General features: G+C 42.6%; 1 protein-coding gene across 5 annotated transcripts in view; it reads left to right on the top strand.

The window, feature by feature from the left end:
* The window catches only part of PALLD (palladin, cytoskeletal associated protein), a 396,405-nt gene that overhangs the window by 131,180 nt on the left and 245,829 nt on the right, over positions 1–19,396 (top strand). The window contains exon 1 of one of the 5 annotated variants that reach the window (XM_058670016.1): positions 15,752–15,836. The exons of the other annotated variants lie outside the window; for them this stretch is intronic. The gene's annotated coding sequence lies outside the window, so the exon portion shown is untranslated. Of the gene's footprint in view, positions 1–15,751; positions 15,837–19,396 lie in introns of those variants that run through there. 5 annotated transcript variants of the gene reach the window in all.

Here is a 19,396-nt window from a genome sequence, read left to right as displayed (position 1 = left end):
TGGGCATCCTAACTGCTAGGCCAACTCGCCCCACTTTTAGAAAGCCTCTTTAAAATATGTGGCTGAAGTGTCACTAACCATACCCAGATCTGTCTTGGATGTGACAGTGGATGTCTATAAGATTTTGCTTTGGCCCAAAAATGTGCTAATTGCAAACATTTGCTTTTATAAACTGTGTTATTTCCCTTAGCATGAGCAACTCATGTAAAGCAAAACATGATTTCAGTAACATAGATGAAGCAACATAGATTCACTTGAGTTTAAGTGGTTTCCAAGGTCTTACAGCAAAGAAATCAGATTTCTTGTCTGTACATTCCTGTACACTTATCTATATTTTAGTGACTTCAAACTTAGAATTCCTCATGGTCTCATGACAATAGGTGGTCAGGTGCCTGTCAAGCACACAACTTCTGGGGCCCTGGCTCCAAAGCAGATTGAGTCTGAGTGCTCCCCACAATCTCCATGTGAATAAGCATCTCAGAGAGTTATGAATAAATCACTGCCCCTTCCCAGAAGAAACCCTGTCCTTACATTATCCTTTGTGTACCTGGCTCTTGAAATCTACCACGTTATAAAGCTGGCAGCAAACAAACCAGCCCTAGAAAACTCCTGCCCCAGACAAATGATCTATGAATACCATGGGGCCCTGGCTGTGGTTGTGGCTCTCAGAGCCTGCCACCCACTCCTGGTTCAAACCTGCCTGCTCTGTTCGTCTGTTTGCCCTCCCTTCTTTCTGGTACTCTTCAGTGGCCTTCCATGTCTTCAATGACCTCAAGTCCATGACTTTGTCAGTCCCTGTTGCTCTGTGTCAGAAAGCGTGTCTCCTCAAGGCCTTTCCTGATGTCACCAGTAGAATGAGAATCGGAGGACTCTTTAGGATGTCTTTGGGAGACCTTCTCACCATGTTCATCCCAGTTGGGAACTGCTTGCAGAATTCTCTCAAGGGCAGCTTCACAGCAATGCACTCCAAGGAGAGCACAGTGGCTCTTGTAGTCCTGACACTCCAGTAGAGGCCAGTGGGTGGTGCTGGGAACATTCAGGGCACCACATTTGCACTAGGCGTTTTGCTGACCCATTCTCCTGGGTTGTGTGTCTTACCATTCTCCTTTCTTAAACCATTTTAGTAAAAAATACATATTGTTTGAGATTCATTTGTTCATTTGAAAATCTGAGTGACAGAGAGGAGTGGGGGAAAGATCTAACTGCTGGTTTACTCCACCAAATGGCCATGACAGCTGGGGATGGACCAGGCAGGCTCAAGCCGGGAACCTGGAACTCCATCAGGGTTTCCTACATGGATGCAAGGATCTGAGGACTTGGACCATTCTCTGCTGCCTTTCCAAGCATGTTAGTAGAGAGCTGGGTTAGAAGCAGAGCAGCTGGGACTCAAATTAGCATCCATAAGGGATGCTGGCATTGCAAGCAGCAGCTTAACCTTCTGTGTCACAGTGCCAGTTCCTCTTGCAAGTGCAAACACTTTCTACACAATAGGCTGTCTCCCGCTAGTTCTTCAGAATTATACACAGATTGTGACAGTGGAATAGGAAACAATAACATGTCTGGATAACAAATAACAATCTGAAAAAACTGTTTTCACCCCCAGCTTGGTCTCTGCTATCTTGACACCCTGGAGGGAGATTTGTAAACATTAGTCTCGGGAATGATTGTCACATGTGTACTCTGCTTTATCTTTAGCAGACGTGTGAGAAGACAGCCAAGTGTTAGTGCCTAGAGAGAGAAGGATGCTCCGAGCCTTGTTAGAACCAGGCTTACAGCCTTAGAATGTTGATCCCATACAAAAGGTTAAGTGTTATGAGAAGAAATAGTTACCTGTTAGAGTCTAACTTGGCAAGCTATGGAATAACCCCAATGTTAAGAGACTTGTTAAAGGATCTCAGAGAATTATGGCAAAATATTACAGTCGAGCCTTAATTAGGTCAAGTTAAATTAAAAAGGAAGGAGTCTGGTTTGCTAACCACAGTGAAAGTATTGCTCTTGGGTAGAATTCCTATCCAGATTATCTTGTCTGACTTGAGGATAATATACAGGAAACAGTTTGGGGTTTTTCTTTCTTTTGGTTTTGAAATTCTAACTACAAGGCACTTGTAGTCTAAAAACTGGCCTTGTAGCATGAACAGTTATTACAGTCAATCCTCCAAAATGTTTCTATTTAAGATCTTGCTGCTGGTTATCATAATGTGAGGTGCATGACAAACCATGCATGCTTTCCAGTATACATGTGTTAGTTATTATTACCAATATGAATATCCGTGGAGACATGAATCAAGGTACCCAATGCAACCTGCCAGTGTACTGTGAAACCTTATCTGCTGGAAAAACAAAATTTTCCTCGACTAATGAGGGCTTTCAAGAAAGCCGACTGCTGAAGAGTGTCTGAAGCAGCCAGTGGCACCATTTTTGCACTCCTGTTTGCAAACTACAGATGATATTTCAATGATGGAAATGGAAGCACAGGTTTGTTTTTTAGCTTCTCATGAAGGTCTTCATGTGAATAAAAATAGTGAACCTCTTCTGAGTTATGATCAGGAGCTTTATCATGTTGATGTTTCCCTAGCCTCATTTCTTTATTAGGAAGCTAGAATTCATGGAGGGCTGAGCACCTTGCCCAAGTTCATACATCAAGAAGATGATGGAGCCAGGATACGACCTAGGTTTGCTTGACTCCTGAGCCTGGACTTTCTGGATGATACTGTTTTTTTTTTTTAAAAAGATTTATTTATTATTATTGGAAAGCCGGATATACAGAGAGGAGGAGAGACAGAGAGGAAGATCTTCCATCCGATGTTTCACTCCCCAAGTGAGCCGCAATGGCCAATGCGTGCCAAGCTGAAGCCAGGAACCAGGAACCTCTTCCGGGTCTCCCACGCGGGTGCAGGGTCCCAAAGCATTGGGCCGTCCTCTGTGCTTTCCCAGGCCACAAGCAGGGAGCTGGATGGGAAGTGGAGCTGCCGGGATTAGAACCGGTGCCCATATAAGATCCCGGGGCGTTCAAGGTGAGGCCCTTAGCCGCTAGGCCATTGTGCCGGGCCGATACTGTTTTTTTCAAAACCACTTGGCACCTCCAGAGAAGAGGCTGGGTAGACAATTAGCTCCATGCACTTCAGATGGCACACAGAAGCTCTTTGGATCCTGATGTTAAAATACTTGTTGGCCTTAACTTTGCCCCCACGAGTTGAGATGGCTTCATCATTGAATCTACCCAATAAACAGGTTAGATAGGTTTTGATGTGCCTCTGTTACTGATGAAAGGCCTCCTCTTCTCTCCCACCACCCTGCATTGCCCTATGACCCTAATGATTGGCTGGTTTCTTGTCACATATTCACAGTATGTGAGTAGGACCAAAATGCCATGTGGCAGTTATAGGGAAGAGGGCACAGGAATGAAAGCATGAAAGTGTGGTTTTGATCCTGGCTACAAGCATTCATGAGAACTCTGCTCATCTCCTCTGTATCTCTTTTTTTATATTGTAGTGTGCCCTTTAAAGTGGCAGTGTCACCTGAAGGTTCATTAAGATAATACATGCAATTGATGTAGATAGATTGCTTTCATGAATCTGGATCTTCCATTGAGTATCCTTCAAATCACTTAGGCTTTGTCATCCTCCATATGCCACTGTGAGAAACAGATCCTTTACATTCTTGTAAGCATTGAATCATACAACACCTATAGCCCAACACCAGACTTGGTTTATTAGTCATGATCTCTAAATGTCAGTTATATCCTTTTCTCAATTTCCTAACTCCTCTGTATACAGTAAACTGTGCTTAATGTGTAGTTAGGATCAGGGATTTGTGAACTTAGTTGTGTCAGTCACAGTACTCCTTACAGGGTGGCAGTCCTGAGTGATGCTTAAGAGTTCAATCCTTTAAGCTGGGATGGCACTTGAATCCTGCTCCTTCATTTCCTCTGTGTCCTTGGGCCCGTTATTCAACCTCCCAAGGTCTCAGCTTCCTCTTTGTTGGAGTGGGCCTACTGGTGGTACTCTAGTCATCGAATTTGAGAATTTGAAGGAGGGCTGAATTAGTCCACGTGTGATAAGTACTTAGGCATTCTTACTCTAGGTTAGGTATTTGCTAAATATGTTAAAGGCTAATATCAGTGGTAGTTTTAGTACTGGTTATCCCTATAAGCCTCTTGTAAGCTTTAGAAAATAACTGGTTATGGTTAGCTGTGCAGAGTCAGGACATGAGACAGATTGTCTCAGTGCTGGTGGGGCTGCTCACAGAGCTCGTGGGAGACTGGGTGCTGACCTTGGCCCCATTAGCACCGTTCTCTAACCAGCTCAGGCATGGGGCTCTAATGAGGCTGATTCAAGTAACATATGGAAAACTCTTAGAGTTAGCTCTTGGGAGAGGAAAAAGGCACTAAATAAATACAAGGAATTATTAAAAACCAGGAGACGACCTCACAGGGATGCTGAGCCTATGTGTTCTTTGCTATTCTAAGAAGAAACTGGGGCAAGAAGCCAACTTCCTCACCAGGTGACAAAGTGGTCTCCTGGCTGCTGTCCAAGGACTGGCTTTACCTCTGCAGATCCCAGAACATTCATGGCCTTGTCCTGACTGGGGGCAGCTAACCTTCAGGAAGGAGATGGGTTGAGATGGGTTGAGGTCCTTCTTCCAAGGCCAGATGCTCTTCTGTATTGCACTTCCAATGGAGGGAGCTGAGGAGTGGTGTTCTAAGTTAGAACCCACCATGGAGCACATTGATGGTGATTTCCCTTGGGCACCAGTACAGGTGGATGGGTTAGGGATCACCAGCAATCTTTTGCCACAGCAGGATACTAGTCCCAGACCAGGCCAAGTGTGGGCCGTCATTGCCAAACCTTGAAAAGTGCACGGAGAACACTCTGCTATAAGGTATCAGTTCATCAGTCCCCATTTACAACTTTACCACCCACCCCTGAAACATTCCTCTTTCCAGAACCAATCCCAGCACTAAAATGAAATCTATTTAAAACGGTCTCCAGGTATCACTTGTGGAATGGTATATGAGGCATCCAAGAATGAATCAAGATCTGGCCCACTGCCACCTCACAGCCTGGGGCCTGTGGCTTCCCCTTGACCTCTACAACAAATAATTCATTTCCATGGCTTCAGGAAACAATGATAGAGACAACTCACTTCTCCTTGTCACAAAAAAAAAGTGTTATAGCCATGATGTCTTACATTGTAACATTTCTGAGTGTAATATCTTTATGAGCATCATCTCTTAAGAATATAGCCCCTAATGACACATAACCTTTATTTATACTTCTCTGTTAACAATGCAGTTTGCAAATACTGATGCTTCCCCATATAATGGTCTAAATATAATGAGATCTCCATCTTCAAAACTGCCCCCATATTAAGATATTTGTTAATAGCCAATAAAATCAGTACCCTTTGTACAAATATGAAACACTTAGCCCAACCTGTCAACTTGAATAGCAGAAACAGTTTGGGAAGGAAGAAGCAAGATTGGAAAGTCTGCCACACAAAGAAGAAACTATGTTTCTTCTCTCCTTTTTCAGCCATTTCAAAGGAACTGCATTAGTCACCAATATGAAAAGGTTTCAACATCAGCCTTTTAGGGCCCAGTGTGATGGCTTAATGGCTAAATCCTAACCTTGCAAGCACAGGGATCCCATATGGGCACCAGTTCATGTCCTGGCTGCTCCACTTCCCATCCAGCTCTCTGCTCTTGTCTTGGCCTGGAGAAACAGCAGAAGATGGCCCAAAGCCTTGGGAACTCTGCACCCATGCAGGAGACCCAGAGAAAGCTAAAGGTTTCTGGCTTTGGATGGCTCAGCTCTGGCCATTGTGGCCAATTGGGGAGTGGACCAGCAGCTGAAAGATGTTTCCTTCTGTCTTTCCTTTCCACAAATCTGCCTCTCCAATAAAATCAATAAATCCTTTAAAAAATTATGTGTTTTCAACATACAAGTTCTGAATAAAAATAGGAAGAGGAGGATTAAAACATTTTCCTGAGCACTGAAGATTTTAGAAGGATCTGGTTAGGTTCCTTGAGAAAGCACAGACCGATGGTATTAACTACAATGCAAAATCTGTAGATTATCTGGTTCACTCATGAACATAGGGCATGTTTTTCTTGTTTGTTTATTCTTCTGAGATCAGGATAGAGCCTCAAACATTTGAAGATTGGTCAGTGCTCCCTGCCACACCAGCATCCTGTATCATAGTTCCAGCTCCAGCCCCAGGTGCTTTTCCTCCAGTCCAACTCCCTGCTAATGTGCCTGGGAAGGCAATGGAGGAAGAGTCGAGTGCTTAGGACTCTGCTATTAGTTGGGAGACCTGGAAGAAGTTCCTGGCTCCTGATTTTACCCTGGCCCAGCCCTACCATTTGAGGCTATTTTGGAAGTGAACCAGTGGGAGGAAGATCTCAGTCTTTCCCTCTATTTGTCAAACTGCCTTTTTGGTAAATAAATATAAGAAAAAGATGCTTCCGAAGTTTCTAGAAAGACAAATTGTAGCCATAGAGCTCAGTGATAAGCCTGTGTGGCACTCAGGAGTCTGTGCGAAGGAAGCCCTGGAGGTTTTTGGTGGCACCCCCCCTTTAGGTAGTCCATCTATGGCAGCACACCCTTCCAATATAAAAGAAAAAAAAAACCCTTCTGCATATTTAATGTTCATATGAAGAGAATTGCCCGGAATCCTTATTTATCCAAACTCTACACTTGGAAAGGGCCAGCAGCACTTCTTTCCCCTCTCCCCATTGCAGTCCATGAAAGTAGTTCTCTGGGGCTGCTGACAGCTTCTGAAGGCAGCTGGGCATGAACTCCATCCTGGTGCTGGTCTGTGTGCTTCTTAGGAAGATCTAATGTACTCCAGAGAGCTCATGTACTCAGAGGCACTTGCTACCCAACAACCCCAGGCACCATTGTTTTCTGGTTCTGCTTACCAGAGCCGCCCCCTACACCCTGCCCACCACCTTCCCCCAAGCATTCCTCCCAAAGGACAGGTCTCGGCAGGTGCTATAGCTCCTTCCTTGAAAAAGAGCAGCCTCCATTTATGAATCTCTCACATTCACGAGAAACAGCTGTTTTGCAGCTTCAGGCAAGTAGACATCTGTGGTATAATGAAGGGGGGGAAATGGACTATCTCTTGGCAGACACAAACACCAATTCTATAGAAGGTCTGGAGAGGAATGTTTTTTTGGATCTTTATTGGATATAATACAGATGAGAAAAGGCACTAGGAAAGACCATGCGGATCCTATTTGCTTAAAAGGTATGCGGCTTATCACTGAGTCCTAGAAGTTGAAAAAATGGAGAAGCCTCTCAGAGAGGTGATGTGATAACCACTATTGCAGAATCTCTTGACTTGGATACTTTCAAATTAAAAAAATTCTGTGTGCTGTTCTATATGCTGTCAGTTTCAAAATTTAGAAAGATCTATTCATTTGAAAGGCAGAAAGACAGGGATAGATTTGGATCTTTGTTTCCACTAATGCATGCCCCAAATGTTCGCCACAGCCCTGGCTGGACCAACCCCAGGCCAGGAGCCTGAAACTGAATCCCGATCTTCCCTCTAGGTAGTATCACCATCCCCTGCTGCCTCCCAGGGTGCACATTAGCAGGAAGTCAGAACTGGCAGTGAAGCTGGGACTCAAATCCATCTGCTCTGATATGGAATGTGGACGTCACAAGGGGCTCTTGAACCTCTGTGCCAGACATCCACCATATTCTTATATAAACTTGGTGAAAAGCAGTGCTGTTGCAGCATGAATTAACCTCACTGTCTACAACTGCCCTGTCTACTGTGGCTCCAGTGATTCTCTGTGTTTTCATCTTCCCGCCCCCCCTTTTTGCCATTGCTGCATCTGATGTCATTTCATTTACATTGCAGTTAAAGTGCTTATTATCTCCCCTCTGTTCCCTTCCCCACTGGACTAAAAACTACCTACAAGCAAAAGAAACCTTATCATCTAGATTTTTCAGCTCTTCATTTTGTTGCATAATTAGATTCTTTCTTTCTTTAGGCAGAATTTTAAGATCCAACTGAAAGGCTGCTTGAGAAGTGTAGCTCACATTCCTTTGACTTTTGCAAGGATCACTTTATAGACAGAAGGCATCCTGTTTTGGGGACATTAACTCAGAAAAGTCAAGGACCTTTGGTTGTTAAGGAAACACAACAGAATACAATCAGAGCATGCCACATTCTACATGCCCTCCTTTGTGATACAGTATGACATTTTCCACATACTATTTGAAGCAAGATGAGATAATCCCTCACTAGTGTGAATTAAAAACCAAAATTACTCATGTGTTTGTTAAAGAGAGAAAATGAACTCTCATCTGCTGGCTCAGTCCCCAAATGCCCAGGATGACCAAGGTTGGGCAAGGCAGCAGTTGAGGGCCAAAAATGATCCAGCTATCAAAAAATTATTCCTCTGTCACCATCACCTCTGAGAGACTAGGTTAGTAGGAGACTGGACTCGGAGGAATTCGAACCCAGGCACTCCAATACAGGATGTTGGTGACCCATCTGGTGCTTAACCACCAGGCCAAGTGCCTGCCCCAGATATGAGAATTTTTAAAGGAGTTATTTATTTACTCAGAAGTCAGACCTACAGAAATACAGAGAGAACTCTTACATTAGCTGGTTCAAAGGGCTGCCGTGGCCAGGGCTGGACCACACAGAAGCACTGTCTCCATTGTAGTTGGCAGGGTCCCAACAACTGGGCCATCTGCTTTTTTCCAAGCCATTAGCTGGGAACTGTATTGGAAGTGAAGCAGTTGGGGAGCAGAATGGGTGCCTGTGTAGGGTGCTGGCTTTGCAGTCAATGGCTTTATCTGCAATGTCATAATGCTTTGTGGTATGAAAATGTTCAAGCATCATTTTTCATCAGTGAATCTAGTTTTGGGATAATATAAAACATCTTAACATTTGTTTTATTTAATCAAATTCAGTTTAATTTTTATTGTGACCATGATTTTGGAAAACCATAGATTGCTTTTTGTATAAACTTCTTTGGCAAAGGAAAATATTACGAAGACACTATGATATGAAAGGTTTTCAAAAAATTTGTGGAAAATTCATATTATGAAAAAACTTGGTATAGATTTCTAAAAGTTTTTACATCAGAATAAACTTACCCTTTATTCCTTCTTTTTCCATGAAGTTTCTGAAGCACCCAGAATATAAACAGGTTCCTAACTTTTTCCAGATATCTTTTTTTAAAAGTTTTACTTTTATTTTTATTGGAAAGTCAGATATACAGAGAGGAGAAGAGACAGAGAGGAAGATTCTGTCCACTGGCTCACTCCCCAAGCGGCAGCAATGGCTGGAGCTGCGCCGATCCGGAGCCAGGAACCTGGAACCTCTTCCAGGTCTCCCACATGGGTACAGGGTCCCAAAGCTTTGCACTGTTCTCAGCTGCTTTCCCAGGCCACAAGCAGGGAGCTGGATGAGCAGTGGGGCTGCATCCATATGAGATCCCGGCACGTGCAAGGCGAGGACTTTAGCCACTAGGCCACCACGCTTGGCCCCTCTTCCAGGCATCTTAAGAAGGAGCTGGATCAGGAGTGAGCTGCATCATGGGCTGCTGGCAGTGCCGGCAGCAGTTTAACCCCCTGCACCACAAGCAATGCTTGACCCCAGACTTATTGTTTTTTTCTATACCTCCACAAATGGTGCTTTATATTTTATAAACAATTATAACTGCTGGCTAATCTCACTGAGTGAAATACATTCAGCATAACTCTGAAGGATAGACATATATATTGCTTTGTTTCGTTCTCATAACAACCTTAGGAGAGAAGAACAAGTAAAACACAAGTTTAGTAGTCTGGAGTAGTCATGAATGCTGGAACAAGGAGGTGGGTCTCTTCATAGTACATGAGTGTCCTGAAGAATGTGTGTTTTGGGGCTTGGCAGCGTGGCCTAGTGGCTAAGATACTTGCCTTAATCCCATATGGCTGCTGGTTCTAATCCCGGCAGCTCCACTCCCTCTCTATCTCTCCTCCTCTCAGTATATCTGACTTTGTAATAAAAATAAATCTTAAAAAAAAGAATGTGTGTTTCTTTTTGGTTACTTAACTACTTCCTTGCTTGGACATTCTTACGTATTTCTTATTTTCTTTTTGAATGTTTTAAATAACCTTAATGTATAGAATAGTATGAAGGTGTTTGTGGTTTAAAAAAAAATGACGATAACTTCAAAATAAAAAGTGAAAGTTCTATTTCCTCAGCCTCAGTCCTCCTCAACAGATAGCTTGTAAGTTTCTTGTGTAACTTTCCAAAAATCTTGTTTCATTGTGGATTGTTAAAGTTTAACTAGATGATATTGCTTTACAATGTTCGTTTATTTTTGTCTCCTTGAATGTGATTGAAAGGTAGGAGGTAAGATATATGTGTATGTGTGTATGTATGTGTGTGTGTATATATTACATATATTTTATATATATATATATACAGAGAGAGAGAGAGAGAGAGAGAGAGAGAGAGAGAGAGAGAGGAATCTCTGCATTCTGATGGGTGGGCTAGGCTAAAAGCAGAAGCCAGAAACCTTAATCTGCCCTCCCGTGTGGCTGGCAGGAACTGAAGCCCTTAGCCATCTTGCACTGCTTTCCCAGATGTGTTAGTAGTGATTGGATCTGAAGTGGAGCAGAGAGGACTCCAACTGGTGCTCCAGTTTGGAATGCGCGCTTTGCAATAGGTGACTTAGCACACTGGGCCATAATGCTAGCCTCAGATGACACAATGTATGGGGTTGTCATAATTGAACTGCCTTCAGAACTTCAGTGAACATTAGGCCAAGCTCTGTGTCTTCATGTGACTTAAAAAAAGGTTGGCCCAGTGCAGTAGCCTAGTGGCTAAAGTTCTTGCCTTGCATGTATTGGGATCCCATATAGGCACCAGTTTGTGTTCTGGCAGCCCTGCTTCTCATCCAGCTCCCTGCTTGCGTCCTGGGAAAGCGTTGAGGCTAGCCCAAAGCCTTTGGATCCTGCATCTGTGTGGAAGACCCAGAATAAGCTCCAGGCCCCTGGCTTAGAATCAGCTCAGCTCCGGATGTTGTGGCCACTTGGAGAGTGAATCAGTGGATGAACGGTCGTCTTCTCTATATATCTGCCTTTCCAATAAAAATAAATCTTTTAAAAAATAAATAAAAATAAAAATAACAAAAAAAGGTCCTGAAATCATCATGTAGTCTTTCAAGTCTTCATGTCCTCATGCAATACAAGGCCTGTCAGTCTGGAAATGAAAGTCCTCAGTGAAATGCTTATGTATTCTAAAGATATTGTGGCCAAGTGCCCTGAAAAGCTTATTCTTGTTCATAGTCTTACATGAATTACAGCAGTTTTCAATGTGTAGCTGTTAGCTTATATCTTTTTTTAGTATGTTTGCTCAGTTTATTATTTTGAGATATGGGCATCTTATTGTATTTTTGTTTTCATAATACAGTTCCATAGGCTCAGGGATTGCCCCTTCCACTCTCCCCATTTACCCTGCCTCGCACCACCCCACATACATTGATTTCCCCTATATTGTTAGGATAGACTAGTCCTTCAGCAACAGTCATAAGTCCATCATTCTGCCATTTAAGTGTGTCATGGCATTGTAGGTATAGATAATGGTGGTGTCCAACATTTAATGGTCAACATATATATTTAACAGTCATTGGAGAACCATCATTTATTCAGGAGTAGGGGTGTCTACTGCACTGTATCTTCCTTCTTGGTATGAATGTCTCCCTTATACAGTTCTTTTAGATAAATATATGCATATACATTTTTACCTCTATATTGGTCTGGTATTTTATATGAAGGTTGCCTTCTATCAGAACATATGATATTTGTCCTTTGGGGATTTGCTTATTACAATGAGCATAATGGCCTCTCTTTGGAACTATTTTGTTGCAAATGATAGGATTTCATTCTTTTTAATGGCTGAGTAATATTCTGCAGAGTAGATGTACCCCAGTTTCTTTATCCATTACTATTTCAACTGGCATCTGGGTTGTTTCCATGTCTTCATTGTTGTAGATTGTGCTGTAAATATAGGATTACAGTTCACTTTCTCATATGCAGATTTCAGTATTCCCAGAAGTGGGATAGCTGGATTATATAGTACTTGTCTTCTTTCTACAAGTTCACATAGCTCCCATCTGCCACTTTTACTAAGAACCCTACACACTCTACATGTATCATATTAGCAAAATCACAACATATGAGAGTGTGTTCTGAATATCTCTTTATTTCTTCCTTTATGTAAAATATTAGTGTTTGCTAAACATATGAAGTACTTCCCCGTGGTTTTGTAGTGAGTAAATAATGTAATCCAAACGTTGGAGCATTCAGTCCTGAACACAAAGGGAATGCTGAGGAGCCTGCTGAGGCTCATGATTCAGCTGAGCTAATTGGAATTTAGGGATTGATGCAACAAGGCAACAGGCTCCAGAATGAAGTCAAATTTTCCTGACATTGGTGATAAATCTATAAATTCTGAGTATATTAATTGCCGAAGAGTTGTTGCACAGGGATCAATAAATCACTTCTAAAGCAGCGTTAGAAAGTCTGTGCTTCTCTGTGGCGTATTAGTTACTATTACGTTATTGGGCTCCTGAGTGTTGGGTAAATTCATTTCTTCAGCTCTTAACATTGTACTAAGTGACCTGGCAGCAGATTTAACGATTTTCTTTATAATGTTTAAGGTTAACTCTTTAGTCACTCTCCAGAAGAAAAATCTCTTGCTAATCCCACCAGCGTTTTGGAACTATTAAGTACTATAATTCCAAGTCACGTGGATGCTCTTAGATGTTTTACAGGAAGAGGAGGAGAGGGAAGAATTTCTTCTCCTCCTCCCTAGTGAGTTCAAAATGAATTACAAAAGCAGGAGGTCATGATGAAACATATTTGTGTATTGTGTACTCCTGACCAAAAAATGCAAACTTGATGTCTTATTCAGGAAGGTTTCGAACAAGAGTGAACAACTAGAAATCATAATTTGGTGTGGGAACCATCTGCTTTTTTTTTGTTTGTTATTTCTTTTTAATTGGCAAGTCAGATATACAAAGAGAAAGATCTTCCATCCACTGATTCAATCCCTAAGTGGCCACAATGACCAGAGCTGAGCTGATCCAAAGCCAGGGTCCAGGAATCTCTTCTGGGTCTCCCACGTGGGTACAGGGTCCTAAGGCTTTGGGCCATCCTCAACTGCTTTCCCAGGCCACAAGGAGGGAGCTGGATGGGAAGTGGGGTGGCCGGGATTAAAACCGGCGCCCATATGGGATCCCGGAACGTGCAAAGCAAGGACTTTAGCCTCTAGACTTCTGCGCTGGGCTTGGAACCTTCCGCTGTGTCTGCACATCAGCAGACACAGGTACTCCTCTCCTCACTGGAGGCTGGAATTGGCAGGTTGTCAGTGCTGAGAGGGGCTGTGTGAAGCCTCACACTCCTGTGAACCTGCTGGGGCGGGGTGCTGTTCCTTAGGTTGAAAAAAGTACTTTCCTATGCGAATGGATATGGATATAATGGTGCTTTTAGGGTGACAAGGATGAGACCCCTCTTCAAGAAGAATGTTTGAAGTCATGCAGGAAGCAGAGGCTCTGCAGGGAACTATCACACTGCCCCTACATCCTGAACTTCATAAAAATTAGCCTTTAGTTAAAAAACTTTCAGACTCTCCCATGAGCTCTTGAAAAATTAAATTGCATGTCATTGGACTTGAGGATAGAATGTGATTTCCTGGCACAAGGATTTCTTCAGTTGGAGGTTCTGTACCAGTGAAATAAGGCTAAGATGGGACTCTCAAAGAAAAAGTAGAAATGTGAGTACTAAGCAAGTGAGTCATGAATAGGATTACATGTAGAAACTTTCCCATGACAGGAGTTACTCCATTGTTGCATATTGATTCAAGTTTATGTCCAAAGTAGGAACCAGTTTCCTAAAATATGTTTTGTGTTGCAAACTGCACCTAAACAGGAAAACAGTGTCGCATTGTTACATGTGTGGAATATAGGCTCCATTTAACAGGTGATACATCGCTATCTGCAAAGGCCCTGGAAATCCCAGGAGCCACTTTGGTTTAATTAGGCTAATTCAGTAAGTGCATCATAATTAAGAGGGCTTTGCCATTCTTTGGTGTTCTGTACACTGGGCATTGGATATTTTTTCCCACTTGTTTGTGCTTGCTATGAATTTCTTGGTAAAGGAAAGATAAATCCTAGCAGTGCTCATCAGAACCACTTTTTCATCTAGCGCTTGAATTCTCTTTACAGTACCCCTGCCAATTGTTACACCTCTTCAGTATCTCTGGTGACAGGAAACCCATTAACACATTGCAGTTTGTCCCACTGGGGGCATATAGAAAAAGGTGAACTATAGGAAACCTTAGAGAATTTTGTAGATCCTTCAGAATTGACCTCATATGGCATCCAGGAAAGTATTACTTTAAAAATAATTATTTATTTTAAAAATGTGTATTTATTTGAACGAGAAAGAATGGATTTATCTTGCATTCACTGGCTTACTTTCCAAGTGCTTGCAACAACCAGTGCTGGACCAGGTCAAAGCCTCGAGCCAGGATTTTCATCCAGATCTGCCAAGTGGTTAACAGGAATCCACACTTGGGCCTTCCTCTGCTGCCTTCCAGCTGCGTTAGCAGGGAGCTGGCTGGGAAACCAGCTGCACTTTGAACCAGCACGCTGATATGGGATACAGGTGTCTCGGGCAGTAACTTGATTTGCTCTATCTCAGAGTCTGAGCCCAGACAAGTACTTCTAAAACCAACTTCAAACAACCTGGGAATCCTGAGCACTACAGGGAGACAATGAGGAAAATGGACAAAATAGCATTTAGTAGTACAGATGCCCTCCATGCTTTTCTGATACAAAAAAAAATTTCTGATTTCCCCAAGACCTACACATGGCAGAAAAATGTAAGGAAAGGTTTATTTTATTTTTATTTTCGCAGTGTCTGTAGCTTTTAAACCTGTTAGCCCTTCCTCCTGTCCACAAACAGTACCTAGGGACACTAAGAAAAGAGGTGGCCAAATCAGAAGTCCCAGTATTAAGATGTGCTGATTACACATGCCCTGGGCTTACAGAGTAAAACTCCTGCGCTCCCAAACTGAGCATATTGTGTGCTGTTTGCATAGCAGATAGGATACAGTCCCTATCAGCCAGCTCTTTTAAATACTAAAACAGTTTTTCTAAAAGGCATATTTTATATAAGCAAAGGAGCTAACATAATTTCCTATAACTGGGAACTATTATATTCCAAAGCCTTTTTTTCCTTAACCCTCTATGCCTCCCACCTCATTTAATAGTTGTAGAGGGTTTGGTTATATAAACAGGGAGAGGGTTTTATTTGTGTATGTGTGTTTGTCTTTTGCCTGGAATGTAAGTGACTCCAAAGCCAGTTTTGAAAAGTTGTGCTGTAAGATCACCATACCTTTGGGGCATGCAGGATATGGGCACTAAAGGATGGAATGTCGCCAGGAGGCGGGTTGCTCTTACTATAATCAGAAAGGAGAACTCGTTTATGATAACCAAATCTGTGCTTTTCAAACAAGCAATAAGACTATATTTATTGGTAACATTGATTTTTCACACTTAAAACAGTCGAGTGTGTTACCAGAAACAGTTAGGCTTCAGTGGTTTTCCTCTGAAAGCCAACTGAAAAGAAACGTGCCATTTTATTCGTTATTCAAATAGCCAAATCAAACAGGGTGTAATTAGGCCTGACTTCCTGCTCCTGCTCACACACCTGAGCCCCTCCCTGCTCTGGCTGCAGCACTGTACACGCAGGTCCGAGGGCAGACACTGCAGGCTGCTTGCCTGGAACATGGCTCTCTTGTGCACGGAATCCCAAGTATGTATCTGATCCTGATAGTTGGGGGTAGAAGGCGGGGGTTTCTTAGAATTACTGTGTGGGTTAGAGTTGCCTGTGTGGCTGGACTTGGAAAGGTGGTTGTCAAACAGCATTTGCAGGGTTTGGGGGCCTTTTGTGGGGAACTAAGTTTGAGGACTATGTGAAATCCAGGTGTTGTGTGTTTCACTCTGTGTAGCAATGTAGGCAGCTTTGGCTGTGAGGGCTTTAGTCAAGTCACGGGGCTGTGTGTGTGCTCTCTGCTGAGATCGGGCTCCTTTCTACCTCTAGTTCTTGATCACTCAGTTAAGGGTTTCTCTTGGTTTGTGACTTCATTTCTTCTAGCTCTCCCTGGAAAGTTGACAATCTAAATGTGGATTTCGAGAAGGGACAAAATAAGAGCAAGGAGAAAGCATTCAACAAACAAGGAGTTAGCCAGGAGAACCTTAATTGCAAACAGAGAGCAAATGACTATTGATGGGTTGAGTGGCTGACAGCAGGGTCACTTGACAGTTCACGGGCATGCACAGGCTGTGTTGCAGTGCTTGCTTCTTGAGTTGTAGTACCAGTCACACTGGAACATCAGAATAGATGGGAGCAAGAACTCTGCACAACGAGACCCTGAACTCTTCCTAACCTTTGAGTCCAATGGTCTCATCAGAGAGCTGGAAGCTGCCTTCCCTCCTCAAGCACCCAAGTGTGGCTCAATGGATGGAGCCCCAACCAACAGAAGGCTCGTGTGTGCAGCAGAAACCAAACTGTTACTGCCTGCAGTTTTACCACTCCCCGCTTTTTTTTTTTTTTTTTTGGAAGGAAAGCTATTTTCCTTAATTTTCTGTTTTGGCTTCCATCCATTTCCCATTTCCTCCTCCCTAACCCCTGACCCCTGATCATGCTTGACTGGCACTTAACTGGCTGTGCGATGAAGACAGATAATGAAGGCAAGGGGCAGAGGAGTAAGATGAAGGGACACATATTAGATGGAAGACGTTCACTGCTGAGAACAAAACTGTGAAGGAATGGAGTTGCCTTTCAAATACGAGACAATAACTGCTTTCCATCATGATGGCCTGTTGGATGTGGGTTTCTGTCATCCACGGAGTTGATACCAAGAAGAGCTGCTGCTGTCCCTCTCCAATTCTGGCTTTGGTCTTCTGGGTTTCATAATTCTGAGATAATCATCGCCTCTCAGTGGACAAGTTCCCAGAGCACCGGAGACTGATGGTATTGTTTCGTAAAACATTTCCCAGTTTATCCTCTTTGGAATGTAATCCAAGTCACAACAATAGCTAATAATTACCTGCCATCACTGTAGCAGTACAAACAGCTGAGTGTGCTCCTCTAGGTACTTAATGTACGTCATTTCTCCTTCTCAGACTCTCCACTAATCTAGTCCCCTCCAGTCCTATGATGGCATGGAAATGTTCAGTACAAATTTTCACAATATGGGCAACTTTGAAGTGTGATTTGTCAGGTCATGCCAACTTCTTTGTGTGCTTGTGTGGAAAATTGACTTGAGAATTTGTGAGTGAGGAGTTTGGGTTCCTGGTTTCTTCCCAGGTCTTGTGAAATCTCCATTTGTCTACTCATGGATATGGAACATGCTTGAAAATTGTCAAAATAGTCCTCACAGTGAGCAAGGCATTTCAAGTTGATTTAGTGCAGTTACAACCAAAACGTTGCCAGAAACAATCATCATTTATTTTTGTAGTTATTAATGGTTATCTCTTTCACTCTCGTGAATGCCTTGGCTTGGGATGGGATAGGTTCACCTTATAAACTTTCCAAATTGGAATGTTGGGGTTTAGGGAATACACAGTATTTTTAAGTGACATGTCAGAAATGTCAAACTTGACCAAAAATAAGTTATTAGTGTTTACAGTTAAGGAAAAACAGGAGGTTAGAGATCAGCATTTTACACTGAATGCTGTGTAAGAAAATTACACAGCTAAACACAGACTATCGAGAGAGGTATGGCAAGCATATTTGAGCTCCAGTGCCAGCTCTAATCAGCTGGTAGTGGCTGTCCTTGGCTTTGACATTCAATAACCAAGAGAGATTCTGAAGTCAAGTTTATGCTGTGACCCATGTCTGTCATGAGGTGGGGAAAAGGTAGTTGTAAAAAGGTGTGCTAGTAAGTAAATGTCACCATAGTAGACTTAGCTGGGGTTTTAGTGATAATGCAGCCTAGGGTTTTCCAAAATCTATTCTGTATAAACACTGATCCTTCCTCATGATTTTAACGCACATGTTCCATGGTCAAGTACAGCAGAGAATGATGCCTGCCTGGCTTTCTCTTAAAAAAACTCAGTGTGTTTTTGGCACAAAACTCACAAAAGTTTTGTAATTGAGACAGGTGTTTTAGTTGAACCCAGTGTTTCCTAAACCTGTTTGGCCACAGAAAGCTTTTCAATGTTATCTGTCAAGTTGCTGTTGGACTAGTTTTTAGGGACACTTTTGAGGAAATGCTTGGCCACTTGATTCTCACATTTCAAAAGTAAGGATATTGTAGCCTCAAACCAGTGACTGAATCCCTGGCAGTTGAGCCCCACTGTGGGCTGGCACTCCTAGAACCTGGGGCCACCCACTCCCAGGCCTCCAGCCCTTCCACTGCATCACCCACGTGAAAAACATTGGAAGCAATTTCAGACTTGATAGCTTCTGGCAGCCGCAGATGTCAATGTGGCTTCTACTTGCCTATTTTTATAGTTTTCTTTTAAGAATAGCAATTAAATATCTACATGGTGTCCAGACATGAAGCTACCACGTCATCATCAAACACAATGAGAGAAATCATTTTTACAGTTGAATTTTATCTGGACTGGCCCACCCTTCTGTCTTATCTTTCTTTCTTAGGAGATAAAAATGATTGTTGAGGAAAGAATTACTAGACATGAGTTTGGTTTTCATTCAGAATCTATTTTATCATTTCCTGGGCTTTGGATTTCAAAAAAGCCAATCTATTTATTGGTCTCTTTTGGACCATAAGGTTAAAGTACATCTGTTGTCCACACCGATTTAGCTATTGGCCTTGGGACTCAGCAACCATGAAATTATAGCCATAGTAAATTTAGATGAGAACTAATTTCACTTTGGTCTGCCTATAAATCCACATGACAGAATAAACATGGTTTGTCTTGTGGTTATGTGAACACATGTAAAGAATTAAGAAATCTTTGGTGACAAGACAAAAAAAATACTCCATAAAAATGAATTGATGTTTAATGGAGGATGCATGAAAAGCAGTTCTTACAGATGGCCCCGCTTTGAGCACAGGCACAAGCAAAACCCAACTTGGGCATAACCTGCCAGTTTTGTTCTGTGAGTTTTCTAGTTGCGGTCCCAGTTGCGGTCTAGTTGCACTGCAGTTTCCTTCCAAAGAAAGGCATCCCTGGAAAAGATAACCACTGTAGAGCCATCGCTCTACCTGAGACAGTTTCTTACCCTGCATTTACATTAGAAAAGATTTAGGGAAACGGTTGCTTTTGCTTTCTTCAAAAACGTCCTTGCTGGGAAACCATGTGGCTGATTGCATGTAGAAGACAGGGCCAGCTGGCAGCTAA

This window comes from Ochotona princeps, chromosome 11 (genome assembly GCF_030435755.1).
Source record: "Ochotona princeps isolate mOchPri1 chromosome 11, mOchPri1.hap1, whole genome shotgun sequence".
Classification (NCBI taxonomy): domain Eukaryota; kingdom Metazoa; phylum Chordata; class Mammalia; order Lagomorpha; family Ochotonidae; genus Ochotona; species Ochotona princeps.
This window is presented reverse-complemented; position numbering and strand designations above follow the sequence as displayed.